Below are 22,665 nucleotides of genomic sequence, written 5' to 3'. Positions count from 1 at the left end.
CCGACAAATTAACCTCGGTGACGATTGCTTTTCCCAAATTTCCATTAGGTACACGCGGTTTAATTTTTCACTGTCATTAAGGTCGATAAGTGAGGGGGAGGTTACAAGCGTTGGCAGGCTGTTGTAAATAGTGAAGGTGAATATCTTATTGATTACTAAAGTCTCTCTTATGTATACCGCTTGTGTTTATTAAACTTATGGAAAAACCCTGCACGAACCCATTGTTTATATCAGTGGCCTTTTACTGGTATAAGAATTAAACTAGGGTGGGAGATCGTCATCTCTTCTTTTGCTTTACTACTCTCAATTCCAGTTTCTATCTCGTTCATCAGTGTCTAGTCATTAGCATCGGTACCATTAGCAGCCTTTACATAAGACCAAAATTTATTTTGGTTTTGTGAAAGATCTTTAAGATAATATTCTGCTACAGCAGTCCTTGAAGGCTTCGCACATTGTCCTCATAACAGTCGAAAGGGTTTTATTCTGCATCTCCCCACCTATAGATCTACGCTTTGTTTTTGGTTGGTTGGTTTGGGGAAGGAGACCAGACAGCGAGGTCATCGGTCTCATCGGATTAGGGAACGACGGGGAGGGAAGTCGGCAGTGCCCTATGAAAGGAACCCTCCCGGCATTTGCGTGGAGCGATTTAGGGAAATCACGGAAAACCTAAATCAGTATGGCTGGACACGGGATTGAACCGTCGTCCTCCCGAATGCGAGTCCAGTGTCTAACCACTGCGCCACCTCGCTCGGTTACGCTTTGTTTTACATCTATTACGCTGTAGTCAACAGTTTTTCTAACCAGAGCCACAGTTCGCCTACATGCTGTTCTCCACAGTTAAATGTTTCTAGTTCCTTGTTGAGATATGACACTGTTGTCTCTTCATCTATTTTGATGAATGTATAAATCCTCCTACTTGTTTTATGTACCCTTTGCACTCTCCTAGTCATTATTGTTACAACAACCTCATGGTTACCGATACCATTTTCGATGCGGACATCCTGAAAGAGATAAGGTCTATATTTTGCTATTAGATCCTATATATTTCCATCATAAGTCGGCTTCTAAGCAATCTGTTCTAGGTAGTTCTCAGAGTAGGCGTTTAGTAGTATTTAACAGGAGGTCTTGCCACGCCCACCACTCACATAACTATATCGTTCCCAATTGACTGTTGGATGATTAATGTCTTCCCCAATTATGGCAGTACGATTGGGGAACTTACGTACTACTACGTATCTAGAGGTGGGTACGGAGATCGATGGACGAATCCGATTATAAGTTTCCGCCCACCATGCATGCAGTTTCAACGTCTATCTCGGTGGATTGGAGTTTCTTGTCCACTGCAACAAATATATCACTTCCATTTATCATTAGCCCATCCTTTCAATATACACTTAGATTTTCCCCAAAAATCTCTCTGCATCGAACTTCGATACTCTATTGTGAGCATGATACTAACACAAGGCAATACCATGTAGTGTTTCAGCACCAACAGGTAATCATACACTAATCAACGTTTGTTAACGTATTAACAGATTAATGATTTGTGCGCACGACACTGTTGGAGAATGCACCGCCAGCAATGGCCGGTTACTAGACCAGCAAATCCATAGAAGTTTTGTACCTGGCCGGCCGAAGTGGCCGTGCGGTTAAAGGCGCTGCAGTCTGGAACCGCAAGACCGCTACGGTCGCAGGTTCGAATCCTGCCTCGGGCATGGATGTTTGTGATGTCATTAGGTTAGTTAGGTTTAACTAGTTCTAAGTTCTAGGGGACTAATGACCTCAGCAGTTGAGTCCCATAGTGCTCAGAGCCATTTGAACCATTTTTTTGTACCTGTTTGCCAGAGTGTGGAAAGACTAAATAAGTACGAACGTTGCAGCCATGGTAAAACTCGCTAACACCGATGGCTTCTTATTGTTAAAACTGTAATGGTCGGGAAAGTGCTATCAGATTCTTTCAGTGCCCGCTTAGAGCTGGTTGGAGGGAGATGTTTATGCTCTGGAAATGTACGAAGGTCAGAAATGTATATTTTTCACCCTTTCCTTTAGTTCAGATGTGAGCAAATAGAAAGTGCTTTTCTAGTGCGAAGAAAAATTTGATGCTTGCTGAGCACAGAAGTATTATAGATTTTTTTGCACAATCAGAGGGAGCGTCGATTAGCCAGAGCCAATGAAAAAAGTGTGATTTCTCCCTTTTTTTTTTTTTTTGTGTACATGAAATTCAAAAGAGTGCACGATCAAAGTAGTCTTCAAGATGTTTAATTTCTTGTGTTTAGGGCGTGGACGTCTATGGTGCAATATAAGTGAACAGTAAAACATGTACAGTTGCATACTGTTGATGAATGTAAATAAAATATAAAATGCATATTTCTGGTCTTCAAAAGGAAAAATATAGTACTGAATTAGCTCATTTTAATATTGTTTCTGCTAAAGTCGTTGTTATCTGTAGTTTACGCCAAAAGGGATTGATTTCTCATAACGCTCACAATTTCTGAAAGATAAGCCTGCCTATTTAAAGTCATTAGTTGTTTGACCGCTTTAAACTATGACGTTTCACCAAAATCGGTGGTAAATTACCTGATGACAAACACTACATTGTAAAACGTAAACTTTCATTGCGGTAAATAGCGCAGTTAATAATATTTTCCGCACTATTATGACGTTAGCGAATGGAATTCACATTTAAACCCAACGTTTCGTCTTCATCTGCGGAAGACATTTTCAAGCGGGATCGTAGCTGCTACGAATGTCCGGTTCACTCCCTGGTTCACTACTGACTACAGCAAAATTCCATTTACGCTTGCTCCCGCGCAGCGTCATGATGTCACATGGTTTGAATAAGCGAGCGCAATTCGCCTTTGTCCATTGCAGTCGTCCGCTGTTACTGTCATCCCATGGTGGAAGGCTGGTACACAGCTTCTTCACCACCGGGATCTAAATGCAATTCAGTTTCAAGCGCTCCTTCCTACTGAAATTCCTAGGGTATTTTGCAATCCCTATCTCTGTATAGCTTTTCATGGTATGCACTTGAGTCGTATCAAAATGATTCTGGTAGTCTCCTCGCAGCAGAGCACGTTCCGCAATAGCTGATCTGTCAATTTCCCCCGTTCTGATGTTGCCTTTTGCTCTTCTAGTTGTTTTCTGGCCGTTGTTTTTGAACTAACCACGCACATCACACCACACCTACACCGACTCATAAATTCCTGCTTTTCCTTGCTTCTTCTAGCGGTTTGCGAACGTCCTTGACCAATTTTAGGAGATGCTGTATCTTCTGGGTGCGTTTGAGGGTCACCGCGATGTTCCGTTTTTTCAAGACTTTTCCGACGCGGTCAGTAATATTCTTAATGAAAGGCGGTAAAACTTTAGATTTCACAGGCGCGAGCGCTGAGGTAAAAAGAACGTTAAGATTACAGCATAAAAATCGCCCCTGTGAAATCTAAAATTTTTCTGCCTCTCATTAAGGACGCAGCTGACCGCATGGTAAAATTCTTGAAAAAAGAAACGTCGCGGTAACCTTCAAACCCACCCGGAAGATCACCTAAAATTGGTCAAGGACGGTCGCAAACCGCTGGAAGGAGGAGGAATGTATACGATTCCGTGTAGTTGTGCTGAGGCGTGCGTGGATACTATAAAAATAACAGTCAGAAAATGCCTACAGGAGCGCAAATGCAATAGTAGAAAGGGGGACACTGACAGATCAGCTGTTGCAGAACATGCCTTGTAGTCCGGAGACCACCACATTCATTTTGATAGGACTGAAGTACTGACAGCCACAAGTGGACATCATGAAAGGCTGTAGAGAGAGGCCATAGACATTGTGAAACATCCCAGTAATTTCGATAAGAAGGAGAAGGGCGTAAAATTGAACGACGTTTGGATCTCGGTGCTGAAGGAGACGTGTACCGATCTTCCACCATGGGGTGGCAGCAGCAGAGGACGACAATAATCGACAGCTGCCGATTGCGCTTCCGTATTCAAAGAATGTGAATTCACCTCACTACGCGGGAGCTCGCGTAAACAGAAAACTCTGCTGCAGACAGTAGTGAGCCACGGCGTGAATCGGACATTCGAAGCAGCTACGATCCCCCTTGAAAATGTCCTCCGCAGATGGCGACGAGACGTTGGGTTTAAACGTGAAATTCTTCGAAAACGACATAATAACTCGGAACATTTTATAAATTGTGAAGCAATACGTTACTGAAATTACAGCACTATTTCTGTCGAAGCCATGCTTGCTGAAACACTGTAACGTAGTCGGACAATTTTCCTCAGTTTTTTGTTTCATCATCTATAGGGTTAGCTTAGGCTATGGTTTGTGTCAGACCATCTGTTTCAGACACAGAGGACAGCGCCCGTTCCTAACGGTACGAATAATCGCGTTTGCGTAGCACATACAGATAAGGAAGCTTAGGCTTCAATGTTTTGCCCACTACAGGAACACTGGACACGCAGCAACAAGCTCAGATATAAAACGAATGAGGAGAGAAGTCTGAGGCGTCCTTTTCAAGCGAACCAATCTGTACACGTTGAAAGTTATTTGTGGAAACCACGGAAAACCTAAAGTGGATGGCTGGTCGTAGATTTTTAACCCCACTTTGCCAGACTGCGAGGCCAGTTTTATACGTCTACCCCTCCTCGTTCCGTATTTCGAAGCATTGTAGTTGTCTGTTCTCTTCTCTCGCCTGTTGTTTCAGCTCATTTGAGTTCTTTTCTTCTTATTTTTTTTAATTTCTGTGAAACGTCACAGCAATGCGGAACGGTGAAGCCGCAGAGGAGTTGGCAGTTAAAAGCGTAGAACTTTTGTGGCGTTTGTTTTCCTACCTACATACTATTTTTCTGTCTGCCTCATAATGGTAACAATAACAACAAGGTCTCATACGCGATCCCGCTATTTATAATAAAAGGCAAAGCGGTGAGGAAAGGTATACGGGAACACTACAGCGAGACAACGAACTGTTGTTACACACCCACGTATGAACAGAGTTCACAATTCGAAACTTTTGTTTTATTTACTTATTCAGCCCGATGGCTATCGGACCCTCCCTTACATAGGACGAGGGCTTCACACATACAGTATCTATTACCACATAGTTCCTTAAGAAAATAACAATTTTGATATGAGAACTAGTATTTAAATGTCTGAATGTCTCAATGTCTGAAGCGGGATTGTGACTAAGTTACACTGACTAGGGACTAACAAAGGTAATACTGGCATTGCCGGACGAAGTGCCCGAGCGGTTGTAGGCGCTACAGTCTGCAACCGCGCGACCACTACGGTCGCAGGTTCGAATCCTGCCTCGGGCATGGATGTGTCTGATGTCCTTAGGTTAGTTAGGTTTAAGTAGTTCTAAGTTCTATGGGACTGATGACCTCAGAAATTAAGTCCCATAGTGCTCAGAGCCATTTGAACCATTTTGAATACTGGAATTACCTGTACTAATGCAACTGCAGTTACTGATAGTGAGCCTAGTAGTAATAACAATAATAATAATTATAACGACAATAACTGTGACATTAATAACAATAATGATACAGGCAGATAAAACAAGAATTCATAGGTCTACAAAATAGATGTTTTCTGTTATAGCGAGTTCTAGGAATAGGAAAATTTAATGAGTCACATCGGCTAAGAATACTGGGAAATGAGGCAGATCTGGATGGAAAGAGAGTGATGTACAAGTTTACAAGTGCGTACAGGGACAATCGTAGCGTTATTGGTGCTTTAGTACATACGTCATTACCTGTCTTCTGAAGCTGGAGATGTAATGTAGTTCGCTAACACACTGCCGGAAAAACAATTAATACACTTGGAAAGTCGACGTCGGTTTTGATCCGATGACGGCATATGTTACCTGGGGGATAACAGATGGAGTGATAATGATTTCAGCATCGTCCGACAACATATAACGTTGTGACATAGCTACGAGAGCGCCGTCTGCGTCTACCATTTAATACGGGATTCTCACAGCCAGAAGGCTCAGTTTGGTGCAAACGTGTGTAGTAAGCAGGCAGCCACGCTACAGAGATGCAGTCTTGCTTCCTAAAGCCACCTGAGCGAGTTTGAAAGGGGTCAAATTGTGGGCTTGCGAGTGGCGAGCGCACTTTTGGGAGAACTGCCACGCGAGTTGGACTGCTGCGTCGATTTGGCAACGATGCTGGTATCAGCGGCCGCGTCAACATTCTCACACCCGTAGACGAGGTTCTGGACGTCTACGCATCACAGACGCCGGCCAGGATCGTCGCATTGTAAGGGTGTTGTTGTTGTTGTGGTCTTCAGTCCTGAGACTGGTTTGATGCAGCTCTCCATTCTACTCTATCCTGTGCAAGCCTCTTCATCCCCCAGTACCTACTGCAGCCTACATCCTTCTGAATCTGTTTAGTGTATTCATCTCTTGGTCTCCCTCTACGATTTTTACCCTCCACGCTGCCCTCCAGTACTAAATTGGTGATCCCTGTATGCCTCAGAACACATCCTACCAACCGATCCCTTCTTCTAGTCAAATTGTGCCACAAACTCCTCTTCTCCCCAATTCCACTCCTGGAAATTGAAATAAGAACACCGTGAATTCATTGACCCAGGAAGGGGAAACTTTATTGACACATTCCTGGGGTCAGATACATCACATGATCACACTGACAGAACCACAGGTACATAGACACAGGCAACAGAGCATGCACAATGTCGGCACTAGTACAGTGTATATCCGCCTTTCGCAGCAATGCAGGCTGCTATTCTCCCATGGAGACGATCGTAGAGATGCTGGATGTAGTCCTGTGGAACGGCTTGCCATGCCATTTCCACCTGGCGCCTCAGTTGGACCAGCGTTCGTGCTGGACGTGCAGACCGCGTGAGACGACGCTTCATCCAGTCCCAAACATGCTCAATGGGGGACAGATCCGGAGATCTTGCTGGCCAGGGTAGTTGACTTACACCTTCTAGAGCACGTTGGGTGGCACGGGATACATGCGGACGTGCATTGTCCTGTTGGAACAGCAAGTTCCCTTGCCGGTCTAGGAATGGTAGAACGATGGGTTCGATGACGGTTTGGATGCACCGTGCACTATTCAGTGTCCCCTCGACGATCACCAGTGGTGTACGCCCAGTGTAGGAGATCGCTCCCCACACCATGATGCCGGGTGTTGGCCCTGTGTGCCTCGGTCGTATGCAGTCCTGATTGTGGCGCTCACCTGCACGGCGCCAAACACGCATACGACCATCATTGGCACCAAGGCAGAAGCGACTCTCATCGCTGAAGACGACACGTCTCCATTCGTCCCTCCATTCACGCCTGTCGCGACACCACTGGAGGCGGGCTGCACGATGTTGGGGCGTGAGCGGAAGACGGCCTAACGGTGTGCGGGACCGTAGCCCAGCTTCATGGAGACGGTTGCGAATGGTCCTCGCCGATACCCCAGGAGCAACAGTGTCCCTAATTTGCTGGGAACTGGCGGTGCGGTCCCCTACGGCACTGCGTAGGATCCTACGGTCTTGGCGTGCATCCGTGCGTCGCTGCGGTCCGGTCCCAGGTCGACGGGCACGTGCACCTTCCGCCGACCACTGGCGACAACATCGATGTACTGTGGAGACCTCACGCCCCACGTGTTGAGCAATTCGGCGGTACGTCCACCCGGCCTCCCGCATGCCCACTATACGCCCTCGCTCAAAGTCCGTCAACTGCACATACGGTTCACGTCCACGCTGTCGCGGCGTGCTACCAGTATTAAAGACTGCGATGGAGTTCCGTATGCCACGGCAAACTGGCTGACACTGACGGCGGCGGTGCACAAATGCTGCGCAGCTAGCGCCATTCGACGGCCAACACCGCGGTTCCTGGTGTGTCCGCTGTGCCGTGCGTGTGATCATTGCTTGTACAGCCCTCTCGCAGTGTCCGGAGCAAGTATGGTGGGTCTGACACTCCGGTGTCAATGTGTTCTTTTTTCCATTTCCAGGAGTGTCTATTCAGTACTTCCTCATTAGTTATGTGATCTACCCATTTAATCTTCATCATTCTTCTGTAGCACCACATTTCGAAAGCTTCTATTCTCTTCTTGTCCAAACTGTTTACCGTCCACGTTTCACTTCCCTACATGGCTACACTCCATACAAATACTTTCAGACATGACTTCCTGACACTTAAATCTATACTCGATGTTAACAAATTTCTCTTCTTCAGAAACGCTTTCCTTCCCATTGCCAGCCTACATTTAATTTCTCTCTACTTCGACCATCATCAGTTATTTTGCTCCCCAAATAGCAAAACTCCTTTACTACGTTAAGTGTCTCATTTCCTAATCTAATTACCTCAGCATCACCCGCCTTGATTCGACTACATTCCATTATCCTCGTTTTGCTTTTGTTGATGTTCATCTTATATCCTCCTTTCAAGACATTATCCATTCCGTTCAACTGCTCTTCCAAGTCCTTTGCTGACTCTGACAGAATTACAATGTCTTCAGCAAACCTCAAAATTTTTGGTTTTTGTCCATGCATTTTAATTCCTACTCCGAAATTTTCTTATGTTTCCTTTACTGCTTGCTTAATATACAGATTGAATAACATCGGGGAAAGGCTACAACCCTGTCTCACTCCCTTCCCAACCACTGCTTCCCTTTCATGCCCCTCGACTCTTATAACTGCCATCTGGTTTCTGTACAAATTGTAAATAGCCTTTCGCTCCCTGTATTTTACCCATTGTCAAAAGCTTTCTCCAAGTCTACAAATGCTAGAAACGTAGGTTTGCCTTTCCTTAATCTAGCTTCTAAGATAAGTCGTAGGGTCAGTACTGCCTCACGTGTTCCAGTATTTCTACGGAATCCAAACTGATCTTCCCCGAGGTCGGCTTCTACTAGTTTTTCCATTCGTCTGTAAAGAATTCGTGTTGGTATTTTGCAGCTGTGGCTTATTAAACTGATTGTTCGGTAATTTTCACATCTGTCAACACCTGCTTTCTTTGGGATTGGAATTATTATATTCTTCTTGAAGTCTGAGGGTATTTCGCCTGTTTCATACATCTTGCTTACCAGATGGTAGAGGTTTGTCAGGACTGGCTTTCCCAAGACCGTCAGTAGTTCCAATGGAATGTTGTCTACTCCGGGGGTCTTGTTTCGACTCAGGTCTTTCAGTGCTCTGTCAAACTCTTCACGCAGTATCGTATCTCCCATTTCATCTTCATCTACATCCTGTTCCATTTCCATAATATTGTCCTCAAGTACATCGCCCTTGTATAGACCCTCTATATACTCCTTCCACCTTTCTGCTTTCCCTTCTTCGCTTAGAACTGGGTTTCCATCTGAGCTCTTGATATTCATACAAGTGGTTCTCTTTTCTCCAAAGGTCTCTTTAATTTTCTCTTTAATTCTCACTATAAGTAACTTTAGCCTACCCATTCCCCTTTTTAAATTTTCTAACCTACCTTCCCGATCAAGGGATCTGACATTCCACGCTCCGATCCATAGAACGCCAGTTTTTTTTCTCCTGATACCGACATCCTCTTGAGTAGCCCCACCCGGAGATCCGAATGGGGGACTATTTTACCTCTGGAATATTTTACCCAAGAGGACGCCATCATCATTTAACCATACAGTAAAGCTGTATGTCCTCAGGAAAAATTACGGCTGTAGTTTCCCCTTGCTTTCAGCCGTTCGCAGTACCAGCACAGCAAGGCCGTTTTCGTTAGTGTGTTAGTGTTACAAGGCCAGATCAGTCAATCATCCAGCCCCTGCAACTACTGAAAGGGCGGCTGCCCCTCTTCAGGAACCACGCGTTTGTCTGGCCTCTCAACAGATTCCCCTTCCGTTGTGGTGGCACCTATGGTACGGCTATCTGTATCGCTGAGGCACGTTAAGAAGCGGCTCTTATATTCTCTTCGGCTAGAGGGCGCTCCTGTCGTGTGCGGTCCTAACCAGCACACCATTGGTCGTCGTCGCTTCACCGCCTTCTCTGCTCTTGCGTTCTTCCTCCTCATTCCGGCGCCTGTGGTTACGCCAGAACATAAACAATAACAGCTTGAGAAGCTACCACTTCTTGTAAAACTCCAACTGCAAGTTCAAACAATTTTCGAACAATTTGCACCCTGAAACTTCCTGGCAGATTAAAACTGTGTGCCCGACCGAGACTCGAACTCGGGATCTTTGCCTTTCGCGGGCAAATGCTCTACCATCTGAGCTACCGAAACACGACTCACGCCCGGTACTCACAGCTTTACTTCTGCCAGTATCTCGTCTCCTACCTTCCAAACTTCACAGAAGCTCTCCTGCGAACCTTGCAGAACTAGCACTCCCGAAAGAAAGGATATAGCGGAGACATGGCTCTATACAAGGGCAACGTACTTGAGGACAATATTATGGAAATGGAAGAGGATGTAGATGAAGATCAAATGGGAGATACGATACTGCGTGAAGAGTTTGACAGAGCACTGAAAGGCCTAAGTCGAAACAAGGCCCCGGAAGTATACAACATTCCATTAGAACTACTGATGGCCTTGGGAGAGCCAGTCCTGACAAAACTCTACCATCTAGTGAGAAAAATGTACGAGACAGGCGAAATACCCTCAGACTTCAAGAAGAATACAATAATTCCAATCCCAAAGAAAGCAGGCGTTGACAGATGTGAAAATTACCGAACTGTCAGTTTAATAAATCACGGCTGCAAAATACCAACGCGAATTCTGTACAGACGAATGGAAAAACTGGTAGAAGCCGACCTCGGGGAAGATCAGTTTTGATTCCATAGAAATATGGGAACACGTGAGGCAATACTGACCCTACGACTTATCTTAGAAGCTAGATTAAGAAAAGGCAAACCTAAGTTTCTAGCATTTGTGGACTTGGAGAAAGCATTTGACAATTTTGACTGGAATAATCTCTTTCAAATTCTGAAGGTGGCAGGGATAAAATAACGGGAGCGAAAGGCTATTTACAATTTGTCCAAAAACCAGATGGCAGTTATAAGAGTGGAGGGGCATGAAAGGGAAGCAGCGGTTGGGAAGGGAGTGAGACAGGGTTGTAGCTTCTCCCCGATGTTATTCAATCTGTATATTGAGCAAGCAGTGAAGGAAACAAAAGAAAAATTCGGAGTAGGTATTAAAATCCATCGAGAAGAAATAAAAACTTTAAGGTTCGCCGATGACATTGTAATTCTGTCAGAGACAGCAAAGGACTTGCAAGAGCAGTTGAACGGAATGGAGGATATAAGATGAACATCAACAAAAGCAAAACGAGGATAATGGAATGTAGTCGAATTAAGTCGGGTGATGTTGAGGGTATTAGATTAGGAAATGAGATACTTAAAGTAGTAAAGGAGTTTTGCTATTTGGGGAGCAAAATAACTGATGATGGTCGAAGTAGGGAGGATATACAATGTAGACTGGCAATGGCAAGGAAAGCGTTTGTGAAGAAGAGAAATTTGTTAACATCGAGTATAGATTTAAGTGTCAGGAAGTCGTTTCTGAAAGTATTTGTGTGGAGTGTAGCCATGTATGGAAGTGAAACATGGACGATAAATAGTTCGGACAAGAAGAGAATAGAAGCCTTTGAAATGTGGTGCTACAGAAGAATGCTGAAGATTAGATGTGTAGACCACGTAACTAATGAGGAAGTATTGAATAGGATTGGGGAGAAGAGGAGTTTGTGGCACAACTTGACAAGAAGAAGGGATCGGTTGGTAGGGCACGTTCTGAGGCATCAAGGGATCACCAGTTTAGTATTGGAGGGCAGCGTGGAGGGTAAAAATCATAGAGGGAGACCAAGAGATGAATACACTAAACAGATTCAGAAGGATGTAGGCTGCAGTAAGTATTGGGAGATGAAGAAGCTTGCACAGGATAGAGTAGCATGGAGAGCTGCATCAAACCCGTCTCAGGACTGAAGACCACAACAACAACAACACGTCACCTACAAGATCTTCTCTTCATGCCTATTGCAGAGAACACAGGAACAAATTGAAGACAAGATTTGGGAGTGTCAAGCGGGTTTCCGACCCAGACGTTACAGCCCTGGACAAATTTTTAATCTAAAAACAACTTGAACTACAGAGTTATTAGACATAAGCCCACCATATGTACATTCGTCGACTTCAAGATGGCTTACGACTCAGTCGACCGTAAATCCCTTCTCAGCACACTAATAGAACTCGGACTTGACCAGAAAACATGTAAGCTCGTTGAACAGACACTCTCCAACACAACCTCTAAAGTAAAATTCAAGGGGGAATTTTTTGATATCAGAACTGGAGTAAGACGAGGAGACGGCGTATCTCCAGTTGTGTTTAATATCATTTTGGACAAGGTCATAAGAGAATGGGAGAGTGAGCTTAGAAAACGTGGCCTATGGAAGCCAGTGAAGATAGGAAGGAAAACTGCAGTCATCTGCCTAGCCTTTGCCGATAACCTTGCAATTTTGACAGACAATGAACAAACTGCAATACATCTAACAGAAATACTCAAGGAATGTGCCGAAAAGGTTGGATTGCAAATTTCTTTTGAGAAAACGGAATTTATGTTTACACCCTCAAACAAACAGAATCTCACCACAAAATATAGACGGATAAACAATGTTCCACATTTTAAATACCTGGTGGAAATTTTGGAACCCACTGGACTAGAAAAAAAAACTCAAGAAACTCGAGCACAGAAACTGAAGAGAGCGTACGGTCGAACACATCAACTTTACAACAAAAAGTGCGTGTCCATGTATGGAAAAATCTGGCACTACAGCACTGTCATTAAACCCGAGATGCTATACACAGCAGAAATCTTGTCACTCCAGATGCTACTACAAAATCTACAAAAATAAGAACGGAAGATCATTAGGAAAATCCTTGGACCACGAGAAACTGAAGCTGGATACAGACTGCAAACCAACAAAACTACAGAGAAAATTTCAAATATTGCTCCTGACATTAGAAAAAGACGCCTTAAATTCTATGTACACATACACAGACTCCCTGAGTACAGCCTCTCAAGCCAGATAATCACAGCCACTGAAAACCTTAAAGGTATGACATGGGCCGAACAAGTACGAAGAGACCTCACTGATGCTCAACTCACCATTCAGGACACTGCAGATCGTAACATCTACACAACCAAAATAGATAAGTGGGAAGTTCAGCCCGAGACAAGAGCAAAAAAGACCGGTACAGAGTGGACGGATGAAAGAAAGAAAGCCATGAGCGAGAAAGCGAAGGTCTCATGGAAAAACCGCAGGAACAACTGTAAAAGTTTCACGTGATCCACAGGGTCTACTACGTGTATAATAATAATAATAATAATAATAATAATAAATAATTCCTAACATTCTGAGAAACCGAAATCTGTTTCCAGATTTCGGCTGCCGTGATTTGAGAAGGATTAGTAACTTATTCAACATGGTGGCAAACGTCGAAAAGTGTCCAAAGTTGAAACGGGCGTCTTTTTTCTTGTGAGTGGCGTAGTGATACGGTGAAACTACCGTTCCGACGTATGTGGCTGGCACAGTGTAGGAAAACCCTGTGAGGAGATGGACGCAGGTAGTTTCAGTATCTCAGCAAGCAAGCTTTGATGCATCGGTCTCCCATGTAGTTCGCAACGGCGCTATTTTTCGGCCGGAGGGCTACCAGTGTGTGGCACCATTGTTTCCGTTCCAAGACCGACCAGCTGCTCCTGCCAGCATCTCTGTCCACTGCCGCGTGTAGCTATAGGCATTTCCCGTCAAGCAGTAGTAACAACATAGCTGCTCCTTACTTTGAACAGAACACGGCACGGCTTGGTGAGTCCGAATACAACTACAGACCAATAACGTCAGCCATGTGGTAAGATTCACCGAAATGTCCCCCCCCCCCCCACTCCCTCCCTTATCCCTGATCTGCTTCTCATGATTCAGCACTCCCTTTCCGATTTATTTTAGTTATGTGCATCTTTCTTTAGTTCAATATGATTCTGCGTCTCGTTTCGTCACTGTGTAACGTTAGTGAAAGCTGTCCTCGGTTTAATACTGTACTGTCCCATTCTGAATTAAAAATATATCTTTTTTTTAATTATTCCTAAATATTTTCCTTATGTTGCGAAATGCTACTATGTATCCTCAGTATACGAACAAATCAGGGGCCTTCTGTTAGTAGGAACGTTACCGACTCAAAAAATTGGTTCAAATGGCTCTGAGCACTATGGGACTCAACATCTGAGGTCATCAGTCCCCTAGAACTTAGAACTACGAGGGCAGTTCAATAAGTAATGCAACACATTTTTTTTCTGAAACAGGGGTTGTTTTATTCAGCATTGAAATACACCAGGTTATTCCCCAATCTTTTAGCTACACAACACTATTTTTCAACGTAATCTCCATTCAATGCTACGGCCTTACGCCACCTTGAAATGAGGGCCTGTATGCCTGCACGGTACCATTCCACTGGACGATGTCGGAGCCATCGTCGTACTGCATCAATAACTTCTTCATCATCCGCGTAGTGCCTCCCACGGATTGCGTCCTTCATTGGGCCAAACATATGGAAATCAGACGGTGCGAGATCGGGGCTGTAGGGTGCATGAGGAAGAACAGTCCACTGAAGTTTTGTGAGCTCTTCTCGGGTGCGAAGACTTGTGTGAGGTCTTGCGTTGTCATGAAGAAGGAGAAGTTCGTTCAGATTTTTGTGCCTACGAACACGCTGAAGTCGTTTCTTCAATTTCTAAAGAGTAGCACAATACACTTCAGAGTTGATCGTTTGACCATGGGGAAGGACATCGAACAGAATAACCCCTTCAGCGTCCCAGAAGACTGTAACCATGACTTTACCGGCTGAGGGTATGGCTTTAAACTTTTTCTTGGTAGGGGAGTGGGTGTGGCGCCACTCCATTGATTGCCGTTTTGTTTCAGGTTCGAAGTGATGAACCCATGTTTCATCGCCTGTAACAATCTTTGACAAGAAATTGTCACCCTCAGCCACATGACGAGCAAGCAATTCCGCACAGATGGTTCTCCTTTGCTCTTTATGGTGTTCGGTTAGACAACGAGGGACCCAGCGGGAACAAACCTTTGAATATCCCAACTGGTGAACAATTGTGACAGCACTACCAACAGAGATGTCTAGTTGAGCACTGAGTTATTTGATGTTGATCCGTCGATCATCTCTAACGAGTGTGTTCGCGCGCTCCGCCATTGCAAGAGTCACAGCTGTGCACGGCCGGCCCGCACGCGGGAGATCAGACAGTCTTGCTTGACCTTGCGGCGATGATGACACACGCTTTGCCCAACGACTCACCGTGCTTTTGTCCACTGCCAGATCACCGTAGACATTCAGCAAGCGCCTATGAATATCTGAGATGCCCTGGTTTTCCGCCAAAAGAAACTCGATCACTGCCCGTTGTTTGCAACGCACATCCGTTACAGACGCCATTTTAACAGCTCCGTACAGCGCTGCCACCTGTCGGAAGTCAATGAAACTATACGAGACGAAGCGGGAATGTTTGAAAATATTCCACAAGAAATTTCCGGTTTTTTCAACCAAAATTGGCCGAGAAAAAAAATGTGTTGCATTACTTATTGAACTGCCCTCGTACTTAAACCTGACTAACCAAAGGACAACACCCACATCCATGCCCGAGACAGGATTCGAACCTGCGACCGTAGCGGTCGCGCGGTTCCAGACTGAAGCGTCTAGAACCGCTCGGCCACTTCGGCCGGCGTTACCGACGCCTTACACGGTCGAACTCTGATTAGGAAATCGATTTAAAATCCCGGTGGCCTGTTAATATTTACCGCGATCGCAAAGTAGGGCGAGTTCCTTTCAATTACGCCGCCTGGGGCTGCAAGAACTGCGGAAGAAATCTACTGCTGTGGCGCAAGGTATGCAATCACATGCCCTCTGCAGGGCAGTTGGTCAGTCAGTTTTTGGGCTAGTATTACGTACAGTTGTCGGTAACCTATCATCACTAAGGAGTAATTTGAGGACTGTGCAGTATCGGACTTGATGCTCCAACCTACTGATCAGACTTTTTTGGGTCATATCTTTTGCCCTGTGCTGATCTCTTCATTTCCGAGTAGCACTTATTCCTCACTGTAAGTATACTGTAGTTTCGCTGCCCACCTCAGAATCGATAATGGACTCTTTCGAGAGCGTTGGGTGTCGTTATGTAAGATAAATATGCGCCACCAATTTTGCCAGACACGTGGCCTACAAAAGCGCCGTCGTGTTGCCAAAAATGGTTAAACCACACACCATAGTACCTGTACGTTCTACAAGGTCAAGTCACATTAATGTGACCACCGCCCATGTTCGAAGTCAACGTGCAGTAACCACTCACAGACGGCAAGCGGCGGACTAGCAGTGGAGTGTATATTTTACCGGCCTAATCCGATTTTAGGGTGCACTAGTTTCGCCTAGGTCAAACTCGTTCATCCTGTTACCGATAGGAAAAAACAGTTTAGCCTAGGTCGAATCGGTTTCTCATAGTTAGAATTTACATGCTTTGGGATAAACTGGTACGTCCTAGTCTGAACTAATTTCACCTATTTTGTATCTTCCATAAGATTTTCAAAGTAAGCTGAATAAAGGAATAGAAATGAAATAGTCAATATGATTCATTAAAGTGATTTATTAACTAATCAGTAATTTCACATCTACCACTAGATCAACTTACATATATCCATACACAGAAATCACCTTATCTGCAATTTGCTTATTTACTTGTTTTTTGCAATGTTTACTTTCGTGGCAGTTAGAATTACAGAGTACTTTGTTTTTCTTACATTGCATTTATTGTTGTACAATTTTTCATGCAACTGCATTTTACAAAGCCTTGCCCTGATCCAACAGAATGTTTTGTGACTGCAGTCCTTAAAGATATTTCAATATCCTGGTTAATATCTCCCACATATAAAAACTTCTGACTGCAGACGTCGAAATCAGTTCTTAAATAAAAATAAAAAATAAGTTAAAACAATATTTTTTAATATTTTATTACACAAATTTAGGGAAAATTTTAATGAAATTATACCTGCAATAATGTTTTTGAAGTACGCCATGTTTGGTGCCATTTTTGCAGAGTCCCTCTTCAGTCTTTCGAAGTACTACTCCAATTATGTTTCGAAGGTCACCTCTGCCTTTATCTACATCTGGAATAGGTATAGTTACGTTGTCTCTAATGTCAGATGGTGGTTGGGATTTGTCAGAGGAAGCTTTCATTCTTTTAACTTGTTTTTTTAAATTTTCTGCCGCAATGTTTCTATTATTTTGAATGTCGTTTGTGTAAATTTTCACAACGTTATCATCATCACTGTCTTTGTACTGTTCAGTATCGCTGTCATCTTCGATTGCCTTCTTTAGGTCATCTTCATCCTTAATATCATTTATGATTTCTTGAGGCAACGAGGAAGTGGAAAGTCCTACTCGAGGTTTGATTCCGAATAATGCTTTCTAAGGTGATAGTTTTATGCCAGAGTGGTAAGCTCGATTTTACGACCACTTCATCGAATTGTTGTCCTTTAACCAAGAACTTAACATATTTTCGCCACGTTCAACAGAACCCTAACTCATGCACAATTTTCAGTTCTGACGAAAGCTTTGCGAGTTCACTTATAACATTATTGACAATTTCTCTGCCAATATCAGATTGAAGAGTGCACGGCGTCCCTACAGTTAGGAATATATCATTCAAATGATAAACCACTTCTTCAGCCCTCTTTGATGTTAACGCGCGAAAGAGAACGAACTTTTGTTAGACGGTCTTGGTAAACTATAATGACTTGGCATCTGCTGTTCATTTCCGAATGGTGAATTGGCTTTGAAACTAGGCCTCTTTTCTTTTTTGTCTTCTTTTGTTGACAAACATCACATGTTGATAAATAGAGCCAATCATTTCCTTTGTAATATTGGCATATTTTTTTACTTGGCATCTGCTGTTCATTTCCGAATGGTGAATTTGCTTTGAAACTAGCCCTCTTTTCTTTTTTGTCTTCTTTTGTTGACAAACATCACATATTGATAAATAGAGACATATAATTTCCTTTGTGATATTGGCATATTTTTTTGATGTCTCGGCTAACATCCTATGGCGACCACCTCGACCCAAAGCTGCGTGAATCACATCATAAAGTTTATCAGCTGGAACAGAGTATTTTTATTCCCTTCATACCGTGCAATGAGTTTTTTCACATCACCAATTTTCAAAACAGCAAATCGTTTCAGTGTTCGTTTTTGTAATGATGTTCTTTTTTCCAACTTTCCCGCGGCTTCTTCTTTCTTAACCAAATCCGCATATTCGTCTACTGATAACACATTATAATGAGAAGGCTTTTTGTTTTCACTCTGCAAAATTTCCTCCAGAAACTTTTCTCTCCACAGCTTTTGATTGCCTTGTCTACTATACGAAGACTCATCCATGATGAAATGCCTCACAATAATTATACTGGGATCCCGGGTTCGATTCCCGGCGGGGTCAGGGATTTTCTCTACCTCATGATGACTGGGTGTTGTGTGCTGTCCTTAGGTTAGTTAGGTTTAAGTAGTTCTAAGTTCCAGGAGACTGATGACCATAGCTGTTAAGTCCCATAGTGCTCAGAGCCATTTGAACCAATTATACTAGGATTATAATAACATATTTTAAACGCAACCAACAACTTAATACGCGCACTCGTCGCTGCAAAATATCGTTCAAAACAAAGAACAGTGCGAGCGAAGAGTGGTTGGGAGGCGCGAGGGACGAGCAAGAGATGATTCGGGGATTCCCCGTTCGTACGGGCAGCGACATGCGTTCTGTCTAGGTAAAATTAGTTGAAACTAGGAGGTACCAGTTTATCACAAAGCATGTAAATTCTAACTAGGAGAAACCGAATCGACCTAGGCTAAACTGTTTCATCCTATCGGTAACAGGATGAACGAGTTTGACCTAGGGGAAACTAGTTCACCCTAGAATCGGGTTAAGCCGGTAACATATACAGGGAGGTCGGAAATTTCCGTTACAGACTTCTAGGACTTGTAGAGGGGAGTGAGTACATCGTAATTTGAATAGGAACCCACGTCCGGAAACGTCATCCAACTAGACTACAGAGCGTCAAAGTTATAGGCGCGGGCGTCTGTAAATGTAGGTATACACGGGGTGATTCCGTGATGAAGTTACAGACTTTCTAGAATGATGGAGAACGACAAATGTATTAATTTGAAGTAAGGATCCCTGTACCGGAAACGAACGAGTCGAAAGTTATAAGCGAAAACCTTTCTGATACCTCTGACAGTTAAATACATTGTAAGTAGGCTGTTTATGTTTTCTTATTGGCAACGTTACATAGCGCTCTGTATGAAAATCACTGGCTGTGCTGTGTGCAGTCTGTGGCTAGTTTGCATTGTTGTCTGCCATTGTAGTGTTGGGCAGCGGTAGCTGGATGTGAAAAGCGCGTAGCGTTGCGCAGTTGGAGGTGAGCCGCCAGCAGTGGTGGATGTGGGGAGAGAGATGGCGGAGTTTTGATAATTTGCAATACTGGATGTCAATTATGAATATTAAGGTAAATACATTGTTTGTTCTCTATTAAAATCTTTCATTTGCTAACTGTGCCTATCAGTAGTTAGTGCCTTCCATAGTTTGAATCTTTTATTAGCTGGCAGTAGTGGCGCTCGCTGTTTTGCAGTAGTTCGAGTAATGAAGATTTTTGGTGAGGTAAGTGATTTGTGAAGGGTATAGGTTAATGTTAGTCAGGGCTATTCTTTTGTAGGGATTTTTGAAAGTCAGATTGCGTTGCGCTAAAAATATTGTGTGTCAGATTAAGCACAGTCTCATACACAATTTTTCTAAGGGGACGTTTCATATGGCGACCCTGCCAGGATTGCATTGTTGTCTGCCATTGTAGTGTTGGGCAGCGGCAGCTGGATGTGAACAGCGCGTAGCATTGCGCAGTTGGAGGTGAGCCGCCAGCAGTGGTGGATGTGAGGAGAGAGATGGTGGAGTTTGGAAATTTGTAAGACTGGATGTCATGAACATGTATATTATGGTTTTTCAACACTATTAAGGTAAATACATTGTTTGTTCTCTATTAAAATCTTTCATTTGCTAACTGTGCCTATCAGTAGTTAGTGCCTTCCGTAGTTTGAATCTTTTATTTAGCTGGCAGTAGTGGCGCTCGCTGTTTTGCAGTAGCTTGAGTAACGAAGATTTTTGTGAGGTAAGTGATTTGTGAAAGGTATAGTTTAATGTTAGTCAGGGCCATTCTTTTGTAGGGATTTTTGAAAGTCAGATTGCGTTGCGCCAAAAATATTGTGTGTCAGTTTAAGCACAGTCTCGTATACAATTCTTCAAAAGGAGACGTTTCAACATGTACCGGTTCTTGTGTTGCGAAGAGCATAGGGTTGGTAACTTTCAGTGGTGGTAGTATGGACAAAAACGAGAAAAAATGTCCAATAAACGTGAGCTCTAAAGTGCGTACCTTAACAGCTATGAACACTTGCTCAGTAGAGGAGATGTGTTTCACATTAGCGAAGATGAACGAATAGTCATAGCTCCTCAGGTATGCAATTTAGAGGCCACGTTTATTGGACTCGCAACGGTCCGCGATGTAAAACGTAGTTACTCAGGCTTTTGACAGGACGTCACATTGATGTGACTGGATAGTGTATATCAGTGCTCGTCAGCAAACATATTTGTTTATTATTGTGAAAAATGTAACTTTCTGTATTCGCTTATCGTGTCGTTGAGGTACTAACCAGCCGCCCCTCGGCGGTTACGGAACCAACACCCACAGACTTGACAATAAGTCAGTGAATATTCTAACAGAGGGAGACTATTAATCTTGTGAAATTAAAATTCACGAGTGGAGATACATTCGTTCGTATATCGTGTCGAGAGATCAACAGCCCGGCGCGTCGTGAAACGGTCACGCGTACGCTCGTGAAGCCAATCAGCAACATCGTTAGCATAAACTAATGTTAATCACAGGAAACTGTGCCGACTATCAAGGGTATAAAAGTGATGTTTGAGTGACTGATTTTCTAGTAAAAGAACAGTGTGGACTGAGCAGTAGGACAACAGATTTCATTGTACTGCAAATAGACCACTCTGACCGAAGTACTAATTACGACTTGCGTCTAATGTGGGACAAAAAGTCCCACTGGCAGAATATACGTGGGATCTCTACCAGCTTTATGTGTTCCTCATTATATGCAAGCTTCTCCCCCTCCCCCTCCCTCCCGAACGTGCTGCTAATTAACTGCAGTAATTAGAGGATTACAATCTACTTTGCAGAAAAGAGACAATAATCGCAGAGGGAAACATGTGTATTCGATCTGGGAACACTGTCATTAAATATTCCGATTAACGTGTTTCTGTTCGGACATATTAGTTCTGTGTCAGACTCTGAACTGTGAACAGAGGATTCCATACACACCACCTTTTTAACGCCCCCGCCCACTTGCAGAAAGTCTTCATTTTCTGGCTATATTTCGATATCTGTCTTTCCCTACGCTTTTTAGCCTCTACAGCTGCCCCTTGTACCTTGGAAGATATTTCCTGATGTCTTAACAAAACGAAGTACGTCTCTTCTTCTTGTCAGTTTTTTCCGAAGGTAGGAATTTTTTCACTTCTGACCTTATCAGATACCAGCCTCATTGCCAGTCTTCTGCAGAACCGAAGATTCTTCGTTGATCTCCCAGGACACCGTAGCCGATGGATGCTACAGAAAAATGGCCTTCCCAGGGAAGTGTGTTGGCTCCAGTTCTGTTCAATATACAGGGTCAGTCACCTAACTTTACCGCTGGATATATTTCGTAAACCACATCAAATACTGACGAATCGATTCCACAGACCGAATGTGAGGAGAGGGGCTAGTGTAATTGGTTAATACAAACCAGAAAAAAATGCACGGAAGTATGTTTTTTAACACAAACCTACGTTTTTTAAAAATGAAACCCCGTTAGTTTTGTTAGCACATCTGAGCATATAAACAAATACGTAATCAGTGCCGTTTGTTGCATTGTAAAATGTTAATTACATCCGGAGATATTGTAACCTAAAGTTGACGCTTGACTACCACTCCTCCGCTGTTCGATCGTGTGTATCGGAGAGCACCGAATTACGTAGGGATCCAAAGGGAACGGTGATGGACCTTAGGTACACAAGAGACCGGAACAGGACATTACGTCCACATGCTAACCTTTTTATTGGTCTTTTTCACTGACGCACATGTACATTACCATGAGGGGTGAGGTACACGTACACACGTGGTTTCCGTTTTCAATTACGGAGTGGAATAGAGTGTGTCCCGACATGTCAGGCCAATAGATGTTCAATGTGGTGGCCATCATTTGCTGCACACAACTGAAATCTCCGGCGTAATGAATGTCGTACACGCCGCAGTACATCTGGTGTAATGTCGCCGCAGGCTGCCACAATACGTTGTTTCATATCCTCTACGGTTGTAGGCACATCACGGTACACATTCTCCTTTAACGTACCCCACAGAAAGAAGTCCAGAGGTGTAAGATCAGGAGAACGGGCTGGCCAATTTATGCCCGTGTTTGTTACAACACGCAACTGAACGTCGGAGGTTTCAAGCGTCAACTTTAGGTTACAATACCTCCGGATGTAATTAACATTTTACAATGCAACAAACGGCACTGATTACGTATTTGTTTATATGTTCAGATGTGCTAACAAAACTAACGTGGCTCCATTTAAAAAAAACGTAGGTTTGTGTTAAAAAACATACTTC

The sequence above is a fragment of the Schistocerca cancellata genome, chromosome 9, assembly GCF_023864275.1.
Source record: "Schistocerca cancellata isolate TAMUIC-IGC-003103 chromosome 9, iqSchCanc2.1, whole genome shotgun sequence".
NCBI classification, from domain to species: domain Eukaryota; kingdom Metazoa; phylum Arthropoda; class Insecta; order Orthoptera; family Acrididae; genus Schistocerca; species Schistocerca cancellata.
The sequence above is the reverse complement of the archived record's forward strand: the minus strand, read 5'-3'. Positions refer to the sequence as shown.